The sequence below is a fragment of the Lactuca serriola genome, chromosome 5 (genome assembly GCF_051521515.1).
Source record: "Lactuca serriola cultivar US96UC23 chromosome 5, Lser_US96UC23_V15, whole genome shotgun sequence".
Classification (NCBI taxonomy): domain Eukaryota; kingdom Viridiplantae; phylum Streptophyta; class Magnoliopsida; order Asterales; family Asteraceae; genus Lactuca; species Lactuca serriola.
The window spans coordinates 74,788,250-74,810,833 of NC_136412.1; the positions used below are offsets into that span (position 1 = coordinate 74,788,250).

A 22,584-nucleotide genomic window follows, 5' to 3' on the forward strand; every position below is an offset into this window, starting at 1 on the left:
TTGACATTCCAGCTACCACAAAAACAAGACATATATATATATATATATATATATATATATATATATATATATATATATATATATATATATATATGCCCTGTTCACGCACACAAGAACCAAGAAACCCACCACAAACACCAGAACCCATGTTCATCCTTTTAACCCCAACCCAAAAATCGCATCTTCATGAGAGAGAATGAGAAGGGAGCACCCTTTTACTTGTTGATCGAGTTCAGGAGGATTGAAAATTGAGTTCAATTGAAGTTGAGATTTGTAGTCACCTAGCTGTTCTTCCCACCGGTAGCGAACAAAAGTTGAAATTTGTAATGGTGGTGTTATCATGGTCGATGGTTTAGGGAGTGCCCTGAAAAGAGCTGCAACTTTTTTATGGAGATTGGGTGATATCCCTTTCTCTCTCTAGAATTAAATGAAAGGGAAAGTGAAAAGAGAATAAAGGGTAGATATTAATTTATTACAAAGATGTTGAAAATACCACAGTGTGATTGGGTTCTTCACATGTCCCTGACATTTAGCTATATTATTGTTTTTAAAATAAATAAAATTTATTGTTCCTTAAAAGTGTTAATTTTTAAATGATATAGAGGTAATTCATGCCTTACATTTGGACCTTTTATTTATTTTATGATATTTGTCGAAGTTAAATTTGCATGCAAAAATATATATTTTAGCTGAAATAAATAAAATAAAAGGGTAAAATTGTCATTTTTCTCATTCAGCATAGTCAGTCAGAAATATAATAAAACAATATGGTTTCAATCAGAAACAAATGCAGTCAGAGCTTCTGACTCGGTCAGATCTTACTCAGTCAGATCTTACTCAGACAGTAACTACCAAACAGCCCCTAAATATATACACGCTGACAAATAGCAAGCTGAATAACAATTATCAAAAAAGAAAGACAAAGAATTCTCGCTTGACAAATGTTGTCCGTCTGGGACTATAACAAACATTTCATACAATTCTGATTTGCCAGCCTCTAAAATCTCGTTTTTGAATCAGAGTCCCAATTGTTTCCATTTTTTGAATGGAATATTTATGGAATCTCACAAATAAAAGTACTATTGATATGTAATAAATTATACATCTTTTTGGATGCATATTTAATACTTTTTTACACAATTTAATAGATATTTCATACTTAAAAGTATAAATTTGTATTTGAAGATTATAAGGGCTAAAAAGTGAAATAGAAGATATTTAGAGCATATTCTAAAAGAAATTCATAGCTTGAAGATTAAGCGGGATTCAAATTAAAGATATCACCAGAATAATAGAAGATTTTTGATGATCTTGTAGTTCGCTTCACAAATAGTCTGTCACGCTGATGTTTGTGAAACTCACTTAGTCTTAAACCTACTTTTAATTATCAAATAACACACAAAAGGCAGTGAACCTATCAATTGTGGTATAGCTAAATAAACAAGGTATCGAACACAGGGAACGGCAAATTTAATTAAAAACTAATTCTATCTAAGTTAATTAAGAAATAGAGGTTTTTCTCTAGTTTTACAAGACTAGAAACTTACTAACTATAACTAATTTAAGACTAGAAAATAACAATTTAACTAGATTCAATAATTGGAAAGGAACTTCTGTTTAGTTCAACTCGGTTAACTCTATGGTTGATTTCAAGGTAATAGTGCAATGGATTAATTCTTTCGTTGGTTACCGATTCAAGTGATTAGGTTAATGTTCACTACCCTAATCCTTAGCAAATAAACTAACTCAAACAGTGGCCAATTGCTTAATTTAATTATATTTACTAGATTAATTATTCGGGTTAAGTTAGACTCGCAATAGCTAATTAATTTATTATTCTCAATTAACCTCTTGTTTGATGGTCATCTTACAAGCTTGCACATGAATTTACTCAATTTCCTTATTAATCCTAGTTTCATATTCATTAATCCTAGACATATGGTATAGTGGTCACATATCATATGAGGTTGATAATCAATAGATGTTCATGCTAATCAATTATCTTCCTATTAACAGAAAATTAATTATTATTCATACACAAGGTTCTTTAGCAAGCTAAAATAACAAAAATTCACCAACTTGGAATTAATCCTACCAATCAATCAAACCATATTGTCAACTTTTGTATCCCCAAACAGAAGTCTAAAGATTTTAGTTCATAATTAAGGTAAATAACAGCAAACAAACAAGTTCAAGTTGCTTAATCATATTGAGAAAACAAAAGAATAAGTAAAATGATGAAATTGTGCCTTAATTACTTCCGGAATTGAATTCTAGCTTTCTTTGTCGACTTCTAGGGTTCTTCTGGCCTCTTAATCGTAGCAAAGCACTTCTGAAACTTCCCAGAATTCTCTTCTCTCGATCTGTGGAGTTATCTTTAAATAAGCGATCCGACTCGTCGAGTCAAGTGGTGACTCGTCGAGTCCCTCTCACATTCTCCGTATTGCGATAACTATCTTAATTCCGAATCATTATCCTTCTGATTCCTCGACCGGACTCATCGAGTCCAGGCTCGACTCGCCGAGTAGAAGCCTTTTTTAGGTGTTTTCCTTCTTCATTCCACTCTCGGGCTCCTAACCGCTTCTCTTGCTTCCTTTTGCTTCCGAGCTTCATCTTTGGACTGAAAAACATAATTTAACACTTTTAAGTACCTTTTGTCCATAATATGCGATAATTTAGCTAATATATGAATAAAAAACTATACTTAATACACACTAAATATGCACATATCAAAATACCTCACACTTGTCTTTTGCTTGCCCCCAAGCAACACTGAATTTTAACACATTAGAATTATGTAAAACAACTCCAATCTAACCCAGCCATTATGCCAAGACCGCAACGCATGCATTTGTGTCTAAAATTTTTCCTAAAGAACCTCCCATACTCCAAATACTCACAATCCTCATAAACATTCGCCCACTCACCCCGAACTATGCTCATTTTATGCAACCCTCCGAATCCATCCTCAGAAAACCTCTTTACCCTCAAGGTATTTTTAATTGAGCAACCCAAGCATACATATTCTAGAATTACAACTTTTCGACACCACTATGGAATTCTTTGAATTCTTCACTTTCTTGATAATTTGATCTTTGATATCTTTGAATTCACCAACTTTGTTGACTTTTGGTATCTTCAACTTTTTTGGATTTCTTGGAATTTTGATCTTTAGATCTTCACTTCATTTGCTCCAAAATTCTTACAACTTTTCTTATAATTCTCTCTTTTTTTTACATGTATACCTCACTTTTGTCACTCAAATCCCTACATGCTTAAGCAGGGGCGCTCAATCTCAACCTTTATTGGCTAATGATAAAATTTTCCTGGATACATTTCAGGTTTAGGTTGCTAAACATATTGCATCCCTCAGGCTGAGCAAGGTTGTGTTTTTGTCTCATGATTTCACTGAAATAAGGAAGCCACAAATGCACTAGAACGTATATAGGTTCAACTAAACATTTGGGTCCTCATGCAATTATCAACACAATTCTAACATGGAATCCTAATTTTTTACCAAAATTTTCTAATTAAGTCCTGAATAATACTTTTGATATGCAATTTGTTTTTAAAATTGACTATTATGTAACCAACCCCCTACCCCACACTTATGTGATGCAATGCCCTCATTGCATATGATGCATAAAAACATAAAAAGAAACTAAAGAGGGAATTGGAACAAATTCCCCTGGGATAGCAGTGGATAGGTTGATCACTCTCATTTAAGCTCCAACTTCAATTAACTTTAGACATGGTAAAATATCATCCATGTCTTGGGTGTCTCGTGTCGTGTGGGTCGCTCCAAATACGCGGAAATCAGTGTAAGATCTTCAAGAATGGATATGGAAGAATAAGTGAGCAAGTGGTACAAGTAGCAGCATCAAATCAGCAGTCCTTCGGTATAAAAAATGAATGACTCGTCGAGTCTTATGGTTGACTCGTCGAGTACCAGCGTGCCTTCTCAGAATATGTGAAAATACAAGGCGACTCGTTGAGTCAGTTAGTGCACTCGACGAGTTGGCCACTGAACGAAAAATCTTGGTATTTTGCAACTGTTTTAGCCTCTAAAAACTTCTTTAACTCTTCCTCACATTCGGACTCAATTGCTCATACCCCTAGGACCGGACTTGACACTTTGACGTTAAAGTTCCGCTTCCTTGACTCGCTTTCACTCGTGATAACACCCATGCGTTATAACTCTAAACTCTTCCTAAGCAAGCAATCCTAATCCAATCCTGAAAAATAACTAAAGCATACAATCATTAAACACAATAAAATCTTAAACAAGTCATACACACCAAATAAGAATAAAAACAAAACAAAAAATAAAAATTGTTCGATTAAAACACAAAAATCAATCTTCGTCCTCCACATCATCCGCGGCTCCACTTCCTCCGACTCCACTCCGTCTCGCACCAACCACCTCATCCCAAGATGGAATAAATGGGTAATTTCCACCATCAATATGTGGAATATTGAAGTGGTCAAAGAGTCGAATATGAGATTGGTTGCTAAAGTTCAACCCCCGCGCCATTTGATCCTGCATCCGCCTCATCTCCACATTGTACCAATCCATTGGTACGTCTTCATTCTCGACCGGAATCACTGGCGGGTCGTCCTCCACATCCCGCTCTCTTCGTGATCTTACCCTCCTTCCCGGTGCTTCGGGACCAACAACGGGGTCATCATTCGGGATGGCATAATGGCCACCACCATAGTCTTCAATTATCCTTGCTCGTCGGAAAAGAATGGGATTGAACGGAGGTGTAGGGATCAATGTCATGAAGTTCCATGCACCGCGGTTCATCAACCCGAATGAGTTGGCCAATCGGGTGACAAACATCCCACCATTAATACGGGAGGTTTTGCGATCTTTGACCGCACCCTCCGAGAGGTATGAAGCTAAACACCAAGGAATGTTGCAAAAGACGCCGGGTGTAATTATGCTCCATAAATAGAAGACGTCAAGGTTGGAAACCTTGTCATCATCTTTTCTTTGATTGATGGTGGAGGAAATAAGGCGGTGTATGAGGCGGTGTGTTGGGGATCGGATGCTCCCTTCCTGTGCCGACTTTGGGATGTAAACTTTATTTCCAATGGTATTCCACCAGCCCGTGCTTGTAACTCCATCGGGGAACACCATATGAGTGTGTGCCAAAAAGGCCCGAAAGATGTTTGTTGAAACCAAGGGTTGATCGTAGATCCCTAGTCGACAGGCAAGATCCACCACCGAGCATTGACGATACTCGCCCCCAAGGCAAAAACTAAAGCTTGCCGGGTGATACACATCCATTCCCCCGGTAAAAGATACCGTGGAGAAAAACTCCAAACAAAGCTCCAAATAGACCGGCTCTTGTATACGGAAGACCCGGCTCCACCCGTCGCAGACCATTGTCTCGCCTTCATGTTGGAACTCTTTCAAAAGGTAAGGAGCTAATTCCTCCTCATATCGAACACTTTGCAGCCACTCCCAATCAATCCTATTTGGCACATAAACCTCCTTCTTCTTAATATCAGATAGCTTCTTCTTCCATTTCCTCATTGTTGAAGCGGACTCAATGTGCGGGAAGTTTAGCCATGGAAACTCCCCTTGGTTGGCACTAGAACTTTGTCCCCTTCTGAACATGATTTCTGCAAAACAAATACACAAAACCCAGAAAACACAGAATATAATTAAAAAATATTGTTGCTATCTATAACTCGACTGGCCTCGTCGAGTCCAGGCCCGACTCGGCGAGTCGCGCAACCTGCACGAGTCGGTCGACGGGTCACTACAAATTGGACCATAAAACCTGTAAATTCTTTCAAGGGTGTTGTCTCAACACTTAGTATTGATGTATTAAGGCCAAAATAAGCATTCAAACAACATAATTCATGAAAAATCAAAACCCTAGAATTTAGTAGTTCTCAAAAACGGGTTTTTCATGCAATTGCTACCATGGATGGCCTTATAATCATGCTCTTAACAGAAAATAGGAAGAAATTTGTTACCTTTTTGGATTGGGCTTGAGAAATTTGAAAGAAACTTGAAGAAGAATGATGAATTCTTGAGAGAGAATGAAAATAGCGGCACCCGACGAGTGTGGTTTGTGAAAACTGATTCTTAGGGTTAAAACCCTACTTACCCAATGTAAAAGTAATTTCGGATTTTTTTTTCTGTAAATAATACCGACTCGTCGAGTCGTGGTCAGACTCGGCGAGTTTGGTCGCGAAGTCAATTCTTTTCTGAAATCCATGTGGACTCGTCAAGTCGTGGTCAGACTCGGCGAGTCGCTTAAAAAATGCATAATTTTCAAAAATTTTTTATTTATTGTGAATCATTTCACCCCACACTTAGCCTATGCACTCTCTCAAGCAGACATGTCCGATGATTTAGAAGATTAAGATTCAAAAAACGAAGGGAAAATAAAAATAAAAATAAAAAGAAAACTAAAAAGTAAAAGAAAGCAAACTCTATATAACGGGTTGCCTCCCGCCAAGCGCTTCTTTTTAAGGAGTCAATAGCTAGACTCCTTCCCATCTACGTTTTGTCATCTTCGAGCATCGGGAACGCACGCCTAACTTTTTGTGATTTGTACTTGGTCTTGTAAGCATGGATCTTTTTCTTGTAAGCCCTTTTTAATGCATCTCTTTTCCTTTTCATCGCCTCATCTTCAGCTGCTTGGGCTTCCCTTTTCCTCTTTTTCTTCTTTACCCCCTTCTTTTTCACCGTCTCTTGAACCTCCTTCTCTTTAAATTTAATAACTTCACATTTCATAATGGTCCGTGCTCTAGGTTTAGTGGTGAATAGGTGATCAGCTTCCTCCCTCCTTTCCTTTATCTTTGCGTCGTTTCCAGTGCTTAACCCATCTTCAAGATGAACCGTATCAAGACATGCTACATCGGCGTATTGAGCTCTCCTTTCCTTTCCGCTTTCTGCTATTTGTTCTTCTAAAGAATCCTGTATATTATCGAAATCCAAGGTATGTGAAGAACTAGTAACATGCAGATCTAAGTCGGCCAAGTGTTTGCCCAAATCGACTGGACTCGTCGAGTCCACTAAAGTGACTCGGCGAGTCGGTACGAATTCTATCGATTCTTGGGTTTTTTCTGAGTGGGCTCCTTCCAGTAGCTTTTCTAATTCGTCCAAGTCCTTGTTAACATCTCCTTCTTCTTCAGAGTGTATCACAAACTTGCTTGGATCCTCTTTCATCATACGTGCAAGCTCTTTTTCTAATATCTCATCATCCAATTGGATCATTGAGACTTCTTCAATCTTTTCTTCTTCTTGCTTGTTTTCTGGAATAGCTTTAAACATCACAGCCTCATCACCCAATCTTAATGTCAATGTAGACTCACATATATCTATTAAAGCACATGCGGTGTTCAAGAAAGATCTCCCCAAAATAATTGGAATTTCGGGGTCTTCTTCCATATCAACAACCACGAAGTCTACTGGGAAAATAAACTTGTCCACTTTTATAAGGAGATCTTCACAAACGCCTTTTGGATGGATTGTTGTCTTGTCCGCCAAATGGATCTTCATATTTACCGGTTTTGGTTCTGGTAGATTCAACTTCTTATAGAATGACAAAGGCATCATATTGATGCTTGCCCCCGAGTCAGCTAATGCTCGTGTGAAGACTTTATTACCAAATTGGCACGGAAGCACAATATTTCCTGGATCACCCTTCTTTTTAGGTAGCTCACTCATCAAGACTTCTGCGACTTCAGCCAAATCCTTCCTAGCAGCAAAAAGGCCCTTAAGCAAGTTGAAGTATTTAGGCGTTTGAAGTATTGTTTCCACAAATGGCACATTAACTTGTAGAGCGTTAACATGATTCACGAAGGTTCTGTATGCTTCAACTTTTTCTGCAGGCACGACTTTGGTTGGGTATGGCAGTGGAGGCTTATAAGGTTTCGAAGAAATGATAGGTTTTTCATTTTCGCCTGGACTCGTCGAGTCCACAGGAGTGACTCGGCGAGTCGGGTCGGGTTTGGCTGGCTCCGATTCTTCTACCTTGTCTTCCTTCTTCTTGGAGATCCTTAGTGCTTCTGTGCATTTTTCTTCACTGCTGGAGGTTATTACGCTCACGTTCTCCATTCTTGGATTGGGCTCGGTGTTGCTCGGAAGTTGGCCCGGTCTTCTTTCATTCACTTGATGTGCAAGCTGTCCCAGCTTTTTTTCAATGTTGAGAATGGATGCTTGCTGATTCCTCAACATGTTTCTGGTTTCTTGCATTGCTACATCGTGATCATTATGTCTTTTCTCGGACACGGTTATGAACCTTGTGAGTATATCTTCTAAATTTGTCTTCTTTTCCGTCACCGGCTCTTCCTTTTGATAGAATCCCCTCTCCCTCTGTTTGTATTTCTCCTCCTTAGCCTTTTTATATTCTTCATATGGGAGCCATTCCTTCTTTGGTTTCCTCCAGTCTTCATCGTATCTATCGCCACTGGAATAGAATACTTGAGCCTTTTTATTTCCATTTTCGTCTCGATCACAATCCTTGGTAAGGTGGGGGCCGCCACAATTTTCGCATCCAACCCTAATAGCATGGATCATTTGATCCATTTTCGTCATTCTTCGGTCTAGGCTATCGAGTTTAGCTATTACCGCCGCCATGCCATCGTTCACCGAGTTTACTGCTCCACGACTCACTTCGTTCCTTGGATTGTGGTATTCTCTAGAATGCTTAGAGAATTCTTCAATTAATTCCTTTATTTCCGGAGGTGGCTTTCGGGTGAGCGGGCCTTGTGAATCGAGTAGTTGCCTCGTGGTGACATTAACTCCATCATAAAAGATGGAGACCTCTTGTTGGCTATTGAGGTCATGGTGCGGGCAATTTCTATGTAGGCTCTTGTACCTTTCCCAAGCTTCATAAAGAAATTCTCCGGGTTGTTGCTCGAAGTTGGTAATGGCTTTCTTTAGCTTGACTATCTTGGAAGGTGGGCAGAAATGGTCAATGAAGTCTTCTTTCATCTTGACCCATGTGGTGACCGATCCGGGAGGGAGTGACTTTAACCAATCTTTTGCAGCTCCTTTAACTAAATTGATTAAGTAATTTAACACTTTTCCAACGGTTTTTCCTTTGTTTCTTCTTAATGCGGTTTCCAGATCTTCAAGAGGGGGAACCAGAGGCGTATCAGATCCTTGGGTCATGAACCAACTGCAAACAGAACAAAAAACGCGTAAAAAGAACAAAAGAAAATTATACCTGATTCAGCGTCGTACTCGCCGAGTCTGGGCGAATGCACTCGGCGAGTGCAAGGTAAAATCAGGTGTTTTGTTTTTTTTTTTTTTTTTTTAACCCTAAAAGCTTAAACAAAAATTAAACAGAAATTAACTTTGTGTAAGATGAAGCTTACACAAAGGATCGATTGAATTAGAATTTTAATGCTAATTTTAGAACCGTTCCCCGGCAACGGCGCCAAAAACTTGATGTGTGTGAAACTCACTTAGTTTTAAACCTACTTTTAATTATCAAATAACATATAAAAGGCAGTGAACCTATCAATTGTGGTATAGCTAAATAAGCAGGGTATCGAACACAGAGAACGGCAAATTTAATTAAAAACTAATTCTATCTAAGTTAATTAAGAAATAGAGGTTTTTCTCTAGTTTTACAAGACTAGAAACTTACTAACTATAACTAATTTAAGACTAGAAAATAACAATTTAACTAGATTCAATAATTGGAAAGGAACTTCTGTTTAGTTCAACTCGGTTAACTCTATGGTTGATTTCAAGGTAATAGTGCAATAGATTAATTCTTTCGTTGGTTACCGATTCAAGTGATTAGGTTAATGTTCACTACCCTAATCCTTAGCAAATAAACTAACTCAAACAGTGGCCAATTGCTTAATTTAATTATATTTACTAGATTAATTATTCGGGTTAAGTTAGACTCGCAATAGCTAATTAATTTATTATTCTCAATTAACCTCTTGTTTGATGGTCATCTTACAAGCTTGCACATGAATTTACTCAATTTCCTTATTAATCCTAGTTTCATATTCATTAATCCTAGACATATGGTATAGTGGTCACATATCATATGAGGTTGATAATCAATAGATGTTCATGCTAATCAATTATCTTCCTATTAACAGAAAATTAATTATTATTCATACACAAGGTTCTTTAGCAAGCTAAAATAACAAAAATTCACCAACTTGGAATTAATCCTACCAATCAATCAAACCATATTGTCAACTTTTGTATCCCCAAACAGAAGTCTAAAGATTTTAGTTCATAATTAAGGTAAATAACAGCAAACAAACAAGTTCAAGTTGCTTAATCATATTGAGAAAACAAAAGAATAAGTAAAATGATGAAATTGTGCCTTAATTACTTCCGGAATTGAATTCTAGCTTTCTTTGTCGACTTCTAGGGTTCTTCTGGCCTCTTAATCGTAGCAAAGCACTTCTGAAACTTCCCAGAATTCTCTTCTCTCGATCTGTGGAGTTATCTTTAAATAAGCGATCCGACTCGTCGAGTCAAGTGGTGACTCGTCGAGTCCCTCTCACATTCTCCGTATTGCGATAACTATCTTAATTCCGAATCATTATCCTTCTGATTCCTCGACCGGACTCATCGAGTCCAGGCTCGACTCGCCGAGTAGAAGCCTTTTTTAGGTGTTTTCCTTCTTCATTCCACTCTCGGGCTCCTAACCGCTTCTCTTGCTTCCTTTTGCTTCCGAGCTTCATCTTTGGACTGAAAAACATAATTTAACACTTTTAAGTACCTTTTGTCCATAATATGCGATAATTTAGCTAATATATGAATAAAAAACTATACTTAATACACACTAAATATGCACATATCAAAATACCTCACACTTGTCTTTTGCTTGCCCCCAAGCAACACTGAATTTTAACACATTAGAATTATGTAAAACAACTCCAATCTAACCCAGCCATTATGCCAAGACCGCAACGCATGCATTTGTGTCTAAAATTTTTCCTAAAGAACCTCCCATACTCCAAATACTCACAATCCTCATAAACATTCGCCCACTCACCCCGAACTATGCTCATTTTATGCAACCCTCCGAATCCATCCTCAGAAAACCTCTTTACCCTCAAGGTATTTTTAATTGAGCAACCCAAGCATACATATTCTAGAATTACAACTTTTCGATACCACTATGGAATTCTTTGAATTCTTCACTTTCTTGATAATTTGATCTTTGATATCTTTGAATTCACCAACTTTGTTGACTTTTGGTATCTTCAACTTTTTTGGATTTCTTGGAATTTTGATCTTTAGATCTTCACTTCATTTGCTCCAAAATTCTTACAACTTTTCTTATAATTCTCTCTTTTTTTTACATGTATACCTCACTTTTGTCACTCAAATCCCTACATGCTTAAGCAGGGGCGCTCAATCTCAACCTTTATTGGCTAATGATAAAATTTTCCTGGATACATTTCAGGTTTAGGTTGCTAAACATATTGCATCCCTCAGGCTGAGCAAGGTCGTGTTTTTGTCTCATGATTTCACTGAAATAAGGAAGCCACAAATGCACTAGAACGTATATAGGCTCAACTAAACATTTGGGTCCTCATGCAATTATCAACACAATTCTAACATGGAATCCTAATTTTTTACCAAAATTTTCTAATTAAGTCCTAAATAATACTTTTGATATGCAATTTTTTTTTAAAATTGACTATTATGTAACCAACCCCCTACCCCACACTTATGTGATGCAATGCCCTCATTGCATATGATGCATAAAAACATAAAAAGAAACTAAAGAGGGAATTGGAACAAACTCCCCTGGGATAGCAGTGGATAGGTTGATCACTCTTATTTAAGCTCCAACTTCAATTAACTTTAGACATGGTAAAATCTCATCCATGTCTTGGGTGTCTCGTGTCGTGTGGGTCGCTCCAAATACGCGGAAATCAGTGTAAGATCTTCAAGAATGGATATGGAAGAATAAGTGAGCAAGTGGTACAAGTAGCAGCATCAAATCAGCAGTCCTTCGGTATAAAAAATGAATGACTCGTCGAGTCTTATGGTTGACTCGTCGAGTACCAGCGTGCCTTCTCAGAATATGTGAAAATACAAGGCGACTCGTTGAGTCAGCTTAGTGCACTCGACGAGTTGGCCACTGAACGAAAAATCTTGGTATTTTGCAACTGTTTTAGCCTCTAAAAACTTCTTTAACTCTTCCTCACATTCGGACTCAATTGCTCATACCCCTAGGACCGGACTTGACACTTTGACGTTAAAGTTCCGCTTCCTTGACTCGCTTTCACTCGTGATAACACCCATGCGTTATAACTCTAAACTCTTCCTAAGCAAGCAATCCTAATCCAATCCTGAAAAATAACTAAAGCATACAATCATTAAACACAATAAAATCTTAAACAAGTCATACACACCAAATAAGAATAAAAACAAAACAAAAAATAAAAATTGTTCGATTAAAACACAAAAATCAATCTTCGTCCTCCACATCATCCGCGGCTCCACTTCCTCCGACTCCACTCCGTCTCGCACCAACCACCTCATCCCAAGATGGAATAAATGGGTAATTTCCACCATCAATATGTGGAATATTGAAGTGGTCAAAGAGTCGAATATGAGATTGGTTGCTAAAGTTCAACCCCCGCGCCATTTGATCCTGCATCCGCCTCATCTCCACATTGTACCAATCCATTGGTACGTCTTCATTCTCGACCGGAATCACTGGCGGGTTGTCCTCCACATCCCGCTCTCTTCGTGATCTTACCCTCCTTCCCGGTGCTTCGGGACCAACAACGGGGTCATCATTCGGGATGGCATAATGGCCACCACCATAGTCTTCAATTATCCTTGCTCGTCGGAAAAGAATGGGATTGAACGGAGGTGTAGGGATCAATGTCATGAAGTTCCATGCACCGCGGTTCATCAACCCGAATGAGTTGGCCAATCGGGTGACAAACATCCCACCATTAATACGGGAGGTTTTGCGATCTTTGACCGCACCCTCCGAGAGGTATGAAGCTAAACACCAAGGAATGTTGCAAAAGACGCCGGGTGTAATTATGCTCCATAAATAGAAGACGTCAAGGTTGGAAACCTTGTCATCATCTTTTCTTTGATTGATGGTGGAGGAAATAAGGCGGTGTATGAGGCGGTGTGTTGGGGATCGGATGCTCCCTTCCTGTGCCGACTTTGGGATGTAAACTTTATTTCCAATGGTATTCCACCAGCCCGTGCTTGTAACTCCATCGGGGAACACCATATGAGTGTGTGCCAAAAAGGCCCGAAAGATGTTTGTTGAAACCAAGGGTTGATCGTAGATCCCTAGTCGACAGGCAAGATCCACCACCGAGCATTGACGATACTCGCCCCCAAGGCAAAAACTAAAGCTTGCCGGGTGATACACATCCATTCCCCCGGTAAAAGATACCGTGGAGAAAAACTCCAAACAAAGCTCCAAATAGACCGGCTCTTGTATACGGAAGACCCGGCTCCACCCGTCGCAGACCATTGTCTCGCCTTCATGTTGGAACTCTTTCAAAAGGTAAGGAGCTAATTCCTCCTCATATCGAACACTTTGCAGCCACTCCCAATCAATCCTATTTGGTACATAAACCTCCTTCTTCTTAATATCAGATAGCTTCTTCTTCCATTTCCTCATTGTTGAAGCGGACTCAATGTGCGGGAAGTTTAGCCATGGAAACTCCCCTTGGTTGGCACTAGAACTTTGTCCCCTTCTGAACATGATTTCTGCAAAACAAATACACAAAACCCAGAAAACACAGAATATAATTAAAAAATATTGTTGCTATCTATAACTCGACTGGCCTCGTCGAGTCCAGGCTCGACTCGGCGAGTCGCGCAACCTGCACGAGTCGGTCGACGGGTCACTACAAATTGGACCATAAAACCTGTAAATTCTTTCAAGGGTTTTGTCTCAACACTTAGTATTGATGTATTAAGGCCAAAATAAGCATTCAAACAACATAATTCATGAAAAATCAAAACCCTAGAAATTTAGTACTTCTCAAAAACGGGTGTTTCATGCAATTGCTACCATAGATGGCCTTATAATCATGCTCTTAACAGAAAATAGGAAGAAATTTGTTACCTTTTTGGATTGGGCTTGAGAAATTTGAAAGAAACTTGAAGAAGAATGATGAATGCTTGAGAGAGAATGAAAATAGCGGCACCCGACGAGTGTGGTTTGTGAAAACTGATTCTTAGGGTTAAAACCCTACTTACCCAATGTAAAAGTAATTTCGGATTTTTTTTTCTGTAAATAATACTGACTCGTCGAGTCGTGGTCAGACTCGGCGAGTCTGGTCGCGAAGTCAATTCTTTTCTGAAATCCATGTGGACTCGTCGAGCCGTGTTCAGACTCGGCGAGTCGCTTAAAAAATGCATAATTTTCAAAATTTTGTTATTTATTGTGAATCATTTCACCCCACACTTAGCCTATGCACCCTCTCAAGCATACATGTCCGATGATTTGGAAGATTAAGATTCAAAAAACGAAGGGAAAATAAAAATAAAAATAAAAAGTAAACTAAAAAGTAAAAGAAAGCAAACTCTATATAACGGGTTGCCTCCCGCGAAGCGCTTCTTTTTGAGGAGTCATTAGCTAGACTCCTTCCCATCTACGTTTTGTCATCTTCGAGCATCGGGAACGCACGCCTAACTTTTTGTGATTTGTACTTGGTCTTGTAAGCGTGGATCTTTTTCTTGTAAGCCCTTTTTAATGCATCTTTTTTCCTTTTCATCGCATCATCTTCAGCTGTTTGGGCTTCCCTTTTCCTCTTTTTCTTCTTTACCCCCTTCTTTTTCACCGTCTCTTGAACCTCCTTCTCTTTAAATTTAATAACTTCACATTTCATAATGGTCCGTGCTCTAGGTTTAGTGGTGAATAGGTGATCAGCTTCCTCCCTCCTTTCCTTTATCTTTGCGTCGTTTCCAGTGCTTAACCCATCTTCAAGATGAACCGTATCAAGACATGCTACATCGGCGTATTGAACTCTCCTTTCCTTTCCGCTTTCTGCTGTTTTTTCTTCTAAAGAATCCTGTATATTATCGAAATCCAAGGTATGTGAAGAACTAGTAACATGCAGATCTAAGTCGGCCAAGTGTTTGCCCAAATCGACTGGACTCGTCGAGTCCACTAAAGTGACTCGGCGAGCCGGTACGAATTCTATCGATTCTTGGGTTTTTTCTGAGTGGGCTCCTTCCAGTAGCTTTTCTAATTCGTCCAAGTCCTTGTTAACATCTCCTTCTTCAGAGTGTATCACAAACTTGCTTGGATCCTCTTTCATCATACGTGCAAGCTCTTTTTCTAATATCTCGTCATCCAATTGGATCATTGAGACTTCTTCAATCTTTTCTTCTTCTTGCTTGTTTTCTGGAATAGCTTTAAACGTCACAGCCTCATCACCCACTCTTAATGTCAATGTAGACTCACATATATCTATTAAAGCACATGCGGTGTTCAAGAAAGATCTCCCCAAAATAATTGGAATTTCGGGGTCTTCTTCCATATCAACAACCACGAAGTCTACTGGGAAAATAAACTTGTCCACTTTTATAAGGAGATCTTCATAAACGCCTTTTGGATGGATTGTTGTCTTGTCCGCCAAATGGATCTTCATATTACCGGTTTTGGTTCTGGTAGATTCAACTTCTTATAGAATGACAAAGGCATCATATTGATGCTTGCCCCCGAGTCAGCTAATGCTCGTGTGAAGACTTTATTACCAAATTGGCACGGAAGCATAATATTTCCTGGATCACCCTTCTTTTTAGGTAGCTCACTCATCAAGACTTCTGCGACTTCAGCCAAATCCTTCCTAGCAGCAAAAAGGCCCTTAAGCAAGTTGAAGTATTTAGGCGTTTGAAGTATTGTTTCCACAAATGGCACATTAACTTGTAGAGCGTTAACATGATTCATGAAGGTTCTGTATGCTTCAACTTTTTCTGTAGGTACGGCTTTGGTTGGGTATGGCAGTGGAGGCTTATAAGGTTTCGAAGAAATGATAGGTTTTTCATTTTCGCCTGGACTCGTCGAGTCCACAGGAGTGACTCGGCGAGTCGGGTCGGGTTTGGCTGGCTCCGATTCTTCTACCTTGTCTTCCTTCTTCTTGGAGATCCTTAGTGCTTCTGTGCATTTTTCTTCACTGCTGGAGGTTATTACGCTCACGTTCTCCATTCTTGGATTGGGCTCGGTGTTGCTCGGAAGTTGGCCCGGTCTTCTTTCATTCACTTGATGTGCAAGCTGTCCCAGCTTTTTTTCAATGTTGAGAATGGATGCTTGCTGATTCCTCAACATGTTTCTGGTTTCTTGCATTGCTACATCGTGATCATTATGTCTTTTCTCGGACGCGGTTATGAACCTTGTGAGTATATCTTCTAAATTTGTCTTCTTTTCCGTCACCGGCTCTTCCTTTTGATAGAATCCCCTCTCCCTCTGTTTGTATTTCTCCTCCTTAGCCTTTTTATATTCTTCATATGGGAGCCATTCCTTCTTTGGTTTCCTCCAGTCTTCATCGTATCTATCACCACTGGAATAGAATACTTGAGCCTTTTTATTTCCATTTTCGTCTCGATCACAATCCTTGGTAAGGTGGGGGCCGCCACAATTTTCGCATCCAACCCTAATAGCATGGATCGTTTGATCCATTTTCGTCATTCTTCGGTCTAGGCTATCGAGTTTAGCTATTACCGCTGCCATGTCATCGTTCACCGAGTTTACTGCTCCACGACTCACTTCGTTCCTTGGATTGTGGTATTCTCTAGAATGCTTAGAGAATTCTTCAATTAATTCCTTTATTTCCGGAGGTGGCTTTCGGGTGAGCGGGCCTTGTGAATCGTGTAGTTGCCTCGTGGTGACATTAACTCCATCATAAAAGATGGAGACCTCTTGTTGGCTATTGAGGTCATGGTGCGGGCAATTTCTAAGTAGGCTCTTGTACCTTTCCCAAGCTTCATAAAGAGATTCTCCGGGCTGTTGCTCGAAGTTGGTAATGGCTTTCTTTAGCTTGGCTATCTTGGAAGGTGGGCAGAAATGGTCAATGAACTCTTCTTTCATCTTGGCCCATGTGGTGACCGATCCGGGAGGGAGTGACTTTAACCAATCTTTTGCAGCTCCTTTAACTAAATTGATTAAGTAATTTAACACTTTTCCAACGGTTTTGCCTTTGTTTCTTCTTAATGCGGTTTCCGGATCTTCAAAAGGGGGAACCAGAGGCGTATCAGATCCTTGGGTCATGAACCAACTGCAAACAGAACAAAAAACGCGTAAAAAGAACAAAAGAAAATTATACCTGATTCAGCGTCGTACTCGCCGAGTCTGGGCGAATGCACTCGGCGAGTGCAAGGTAAAATCAGGTGTGTTTTTTTTTTTTTTTTTTTTTTTTTTTTTTTTTTTTTTTTTTTTTTTTTTTTTAAAACCTAAAAACTTAAACAAAAATTAACTTTGTGTAAGATAAATCTTACACAAAGGATCGATTGAATTAGAATTTTAATGCTAATTTTAGAACCGTTCCCCGGCAACGGCGCCAAAAACTTGATGTGTGTGAAACTCACTTAGTTTTAAACCTACTTTTAATTATCAAATAACACATAAAAGGCAGTGAACCTATCAATTGTGGTATAACTAAATAAGCAGGGTATCGAACACAGGGAACGACAAATTTAATTAAAAACTAATTCTATCTAAGTTAATTAAGAAATAGGGGTTTTTCTCTAGTTTTACAAGACTAGAAACTTACTAACTATAACTAATTTAAGACTAGAAAATAACAATTTAACTAGATTCAATAATTGGAAAGGAACTTCTGTTTAGTTCAACTCGGTTAACTCTATGGTTGATTTCAAGGTAATAGTGCAATGGATTAATTCTTTCGTTGGTTACCGATTCAAATGATTAGGTTCATGTTCACTACCCTAATCCTTAGCAAATAAACTAACTCAAACAGTGGCCAATTGCTTAATTTAATTATATTTACTAGATTAATTATTCGGGTTAAGTTAGACTCGCAATAGCTAATTAATTTATTATTCTCAATTAACCTCTTGTTTGATGGTCATCTTACAAGCTTGCACATGAATTTACTCAATTTCCTTATTAATCCTAGTTTCATATTCATTAATCCTAGACATATGGTATAGTGGTCACATATCATATGAGGTTGATAATCAATAGATGTTCATGCTAATCAATTATCTTCCTATTAACAGAAAATTAATTATTATTCATACACAAGGTTCTTTAGCAAGCTAAAATAACAAAAATTCACCAACTTGGAATTAATCCTACCAATCAATCAAACCACATTGTCAACTTTGTATCCCCAAACAGAAGTCTAAAGATTTTAGTTCATAATTAAGGTAAATAACAGCAAACAAACAAGTTCAAGTTGCTTAATCATATTGACAAAACAAAAGAATAAGTAAAATGATGAAATTGTGCCTTAATTACTTTCGGAATTGAATTCTAGCTTTCTCTGTCGACTTCTAGGGTTCTTCTGGCCTCTTAATCGCAGCAAAGCACTTCTGAAACTTCCCAGAATTCTCTTCTCTCGATCTGTGGAGTTATCTTTAAATAAGCGATCCGACTCGTCGAGTCAAGTGGTGACTCGTCGAGTCCCTCTCACATTCTCCGTATTGCGATAACTATCTTAATTCCGAATCATTATCCTTCTGATTCCTCGACCGGACTCGTCGAGTCCAGGCTCGACTCGCCGAGTAGAAGCCTTTTTTAGGTGTTTTCCTTCTTCATTCCACTCTCGAGCTCCTAACCGCTTCTCTTGCTTCCTTTTGCTTCCGAGCTTCATCTTTGGACTGAAAAACATAATTTAACACTTTTAAGTACCTTTTGTCCATAATATGCGATAATTTAGCTAATATATGAATAAAAAACTATACTTAATACACACTAAATATGCACATATCACACGCCACGATTTAGGTCAATCTAAAAAGATATAAATAAAGTTGATTTTTGTGAAATCGGATAGGTTAGAATATCTGGAGATTTTTCAGAGCATAAAAGAAGATCTGGAGAGAAAGGGGATGTCAATAACCCCAGAAGATTGAATTAAAGATTTATGTAGTTGAAGTTCTAAATAAGTTTAGTTTGCATTATGTTTAATTTATTTGTTCTTATTAGCTATTTAGTTTGGATTATAAGCTAAGTCCCTATACTTTTGATTAAATGTTGAAGATGTATGATTATGGTTTAATTAATTGAAAGGAATTTGATTATATTCAATTTATTATGTTAATGCTTAATTAAATACCCATGAGTATTGATAATGATTTTGTTATGTTTATGTAACTGAGTACATGATTTATAATTAGGTTCATATTATGTATCTTGAATCACATTGTTTATTAACTTTTCCAAGTTGAAAAACTAAGTCAAAAGCATAGGCAGTGGCGACTAGTAGAGTGATACCCTAGGTTAAACGTAATAGAATTAAGATTAATATTTGTGATTGATGCAATAACTTGGACAACTTGAGAGGTTGCCACTAACTCTCAGACTAATCATACATGTTGAGTCATTACATAATATGAACAAATCGATCGAGTCTAGGAAATTCATCATTGTTGGTAGATAACTTAGAATCATATGATTAACAATATTAACATTGGGTTAAGCAACTTAGAAAGCAGTGAATGTCTATTAAAATAGTCCTCGGTTACCGGTTGAAAGAGGCCGAAAGGGAAGCCAACACCCAGATATACTAAGCAGCTATTGGTTGAAAGAGACCGAATGGGAGGCCAGCACCCAGATATGCTAGGTAGTTACCAGTTGAAAGAGATCGAAGGGGAGGCCAGCACCCAGACAACCTAGACATTATTTGATTATATGGTATGTGGTATGATGGGGGAACTCACTAAGCTTTTTGCTTACGATTTTTAATTTTGGTTTCAGGTACTTCTTCCTCGAAGGGAAAGGAGCCGGCACGGTAGCAGCATATCACACACATGATTTTCAGTATATGAGATTCTTTGGATTTGTACTATGACATTGTTACTATTTTATGTCATGCTTTTGAGACATATGATCTATGGTTTTTATGAAATGAAATAACTTGATGATGTTTTCTTTAAATTGTTTTTATGAATCGTTATATCAAAAATGAATTTATTGGTCATGATTTTTGGGATGTTACATATCGGAACACAAATTATACAAATTTCAACATCCTTTTTACCAAGTTGAAGCAATCATCTTTATCCTAGAAGTAGAGATGCAAAGGTCATATGTGATAACTAACAAGTTGCTACATGTATATATGAATTATTCTTCGATACTTCAAAGTTATATATACATGTGTTTGTTTTCCAACAATTTAAACTCAAGGATATATGAGATTTAAAGCAATTTTTAGGTCTTAATATTCCATGAACAAAAGTTGGCATATTTATTTAACAACATTAATATGAGTTGGAGCTTCTTGAAGACACTAGAATGTTGGCATTTAAACCTTTACCTAATAGACACTAATATAAAATATCATCTCGTTATGCTTAATGCATACAAGATATCATGATCAATAGAACTATGATATTGAGCATTGTTCAATATCATATCATGCTTTATAGGCACAAACACTTTTATTAGAGTTTTTCATTTTGAATTTCTTTAATATTGTACATACTCTAGCTGAATACAATGATTCGCTTACATCTATCTTTATAGAGTTTACCTTCAATGTGTATGTTGCTTCTCTAAAGTGTTTTCACCGCAAAATAATTCTCAAGCTAAGCTATTACATTTCATAAAGTTAGGGTATCATTTTCTATGAGTTGTATATCATCCATATACACGACAAGGGTGAAAACCTAGCTCCCAATCGCTTTGACATATACAAATGGCTAATCCCTGTTTCTTGAAAATCAAAATTCTTTGATTTTCTCAATGAAACAAAGATTTTAACTATGAAATGGTTGCTTTGAAATATATATATATACGCTTAATAGTCATTATAAAATGATATTTGTAATGACATATGATCCTATAAAGTCACACCTTATAGCAAGTTACTAGTAATTGATTATCTATTAAAGTAATTTGATTATTAATAAATATTACAAACACCTGTATTTAATTGGAAATTATTATTTTATAAAAATAATATTTTTAACAACTAATTGGGAAATTATTATTTATTTAAATAATATTTTTTTAGAAGAGAAAACAACTAATGAATCGTAATGTATGAATTTATAAGTTGTGTATATTTTATTGGACTAGTTAGAGTTTATTTATATAAAATTGGTTAATTATATACATAATGTACATACTATATAAGACATGAAGTAAAACACACTCATGACCCACATAAATAGTCAATCTTATGACCTGCTTCCTTTGTGTGAAGTTGAGTGTTTTCAACCTCTTACAACAACCATGATTCGCATATGTCTCATGCCTTCCTTTAATGCAAGTAAGATGCAACATATCTAAGATTTAGTATATAAAAGAATGCATGGCTAGTTGTTTTGGTCGGTCCTTTCATTTATTTTGTATTATAAAAGCCGTTGATTCTAAGGCTCTTTCCCTCTCATCTCTCTTTCATGGTGTAGTATAGATTTGAGTGTTTAATCGTGTTTATCATTTAATAATTATTTGGTATAAGTTCTTTAAGGCTTAAGAAGTTAATATTACAAGTGAAAGACTAGCATCTTGAAATAATTTACTCTTGCTTGGTGAATATTTCTAGAGAAGTATTTTGAGTCTTTTGTCATTTTCAACAACTTCCAACTTCCTGAATCAAAGTTTTCAAAAGTTGTAACTTTTTTTTTCTTATGGTTGTATTTTAATCTTTTTATCCTTTGCAAAATGGTCAATGGTGAGTTAGAATACTTTTAAATTTGTTCATTTTAAAATCTTTCCATTGCTAACCTCATAATTAATAATAAAATATTTTTGAATAAAAACCAATAATTTGTATCTGATCCATTTTTACAAATTTGGTTAAATTATTAGATGAGCCTTATTAGTTATTAGAGAGTTCACTCCATACCTGCTATTAAGAATATAACCAAATGAACTCAACTTAAAATTATTTAGACACATTACAAGCCTTGTACGTATCTTAAAGCATATGTAATAACTAATAAGAGATAAATGAGGTTATTTACACTAGTTTTGTGTAGTTAATAATAATCATTAAGTCAAACTAATATATAAGAAATACCATATTCGATATTTATTATTATTTTTATTTTTAAAGGACGGCAAACACGCCTAATATGTTTATTTTATAAATATTCTTTATTAAATTTGATACCTGACAAAGCATATTATGACTTATGTAGCAATTTATTTTAAAATTAAAAAGGATAATATAATTTATGCAAATTCTAGTTTAATATATTTATAATTAAACTAACTGTGGTTTTATTGACATGTGCAATCAGTTTTTTCTTTTTTAAATTTGCCTTGGTATTCCAACAAACTGACTTCTAGCTCCCCGCAATTGCGCTGTGATGTGTAGTGTTTAAATAAATTATTTATATATTTCTAGTGGGTAGGTAAGGTAACCAGTTGTTTTCCCAAACCCCATGGTTAGTTAATGTGTTTGGGTTTATATATCTTCGGTGAACCTCATCAACATTTG

At 37.1% G+C, this 22,584-nt stretch overlaps 1 non-coding gene across 1 annotated transcript; it reads left to right on the forward strand.

Annotated features, from left to right (window-relative positions):
* Positions 1-16,881: 16,881 nt before the first annotated feature.
* LOC145056177 (small nucleolar RNA R71) lies at positions 16,882-16,988 on the forward strand. Its single transcript, XR_013685709.1, has one exon. It is a non-coding gene; the product is annotated as a small nucleolar RNA R71 (small nucleolar RNA).
* The last annotated feature ends 5,596 nt before the right edge of the window (positions 16,989-22,584 follow it).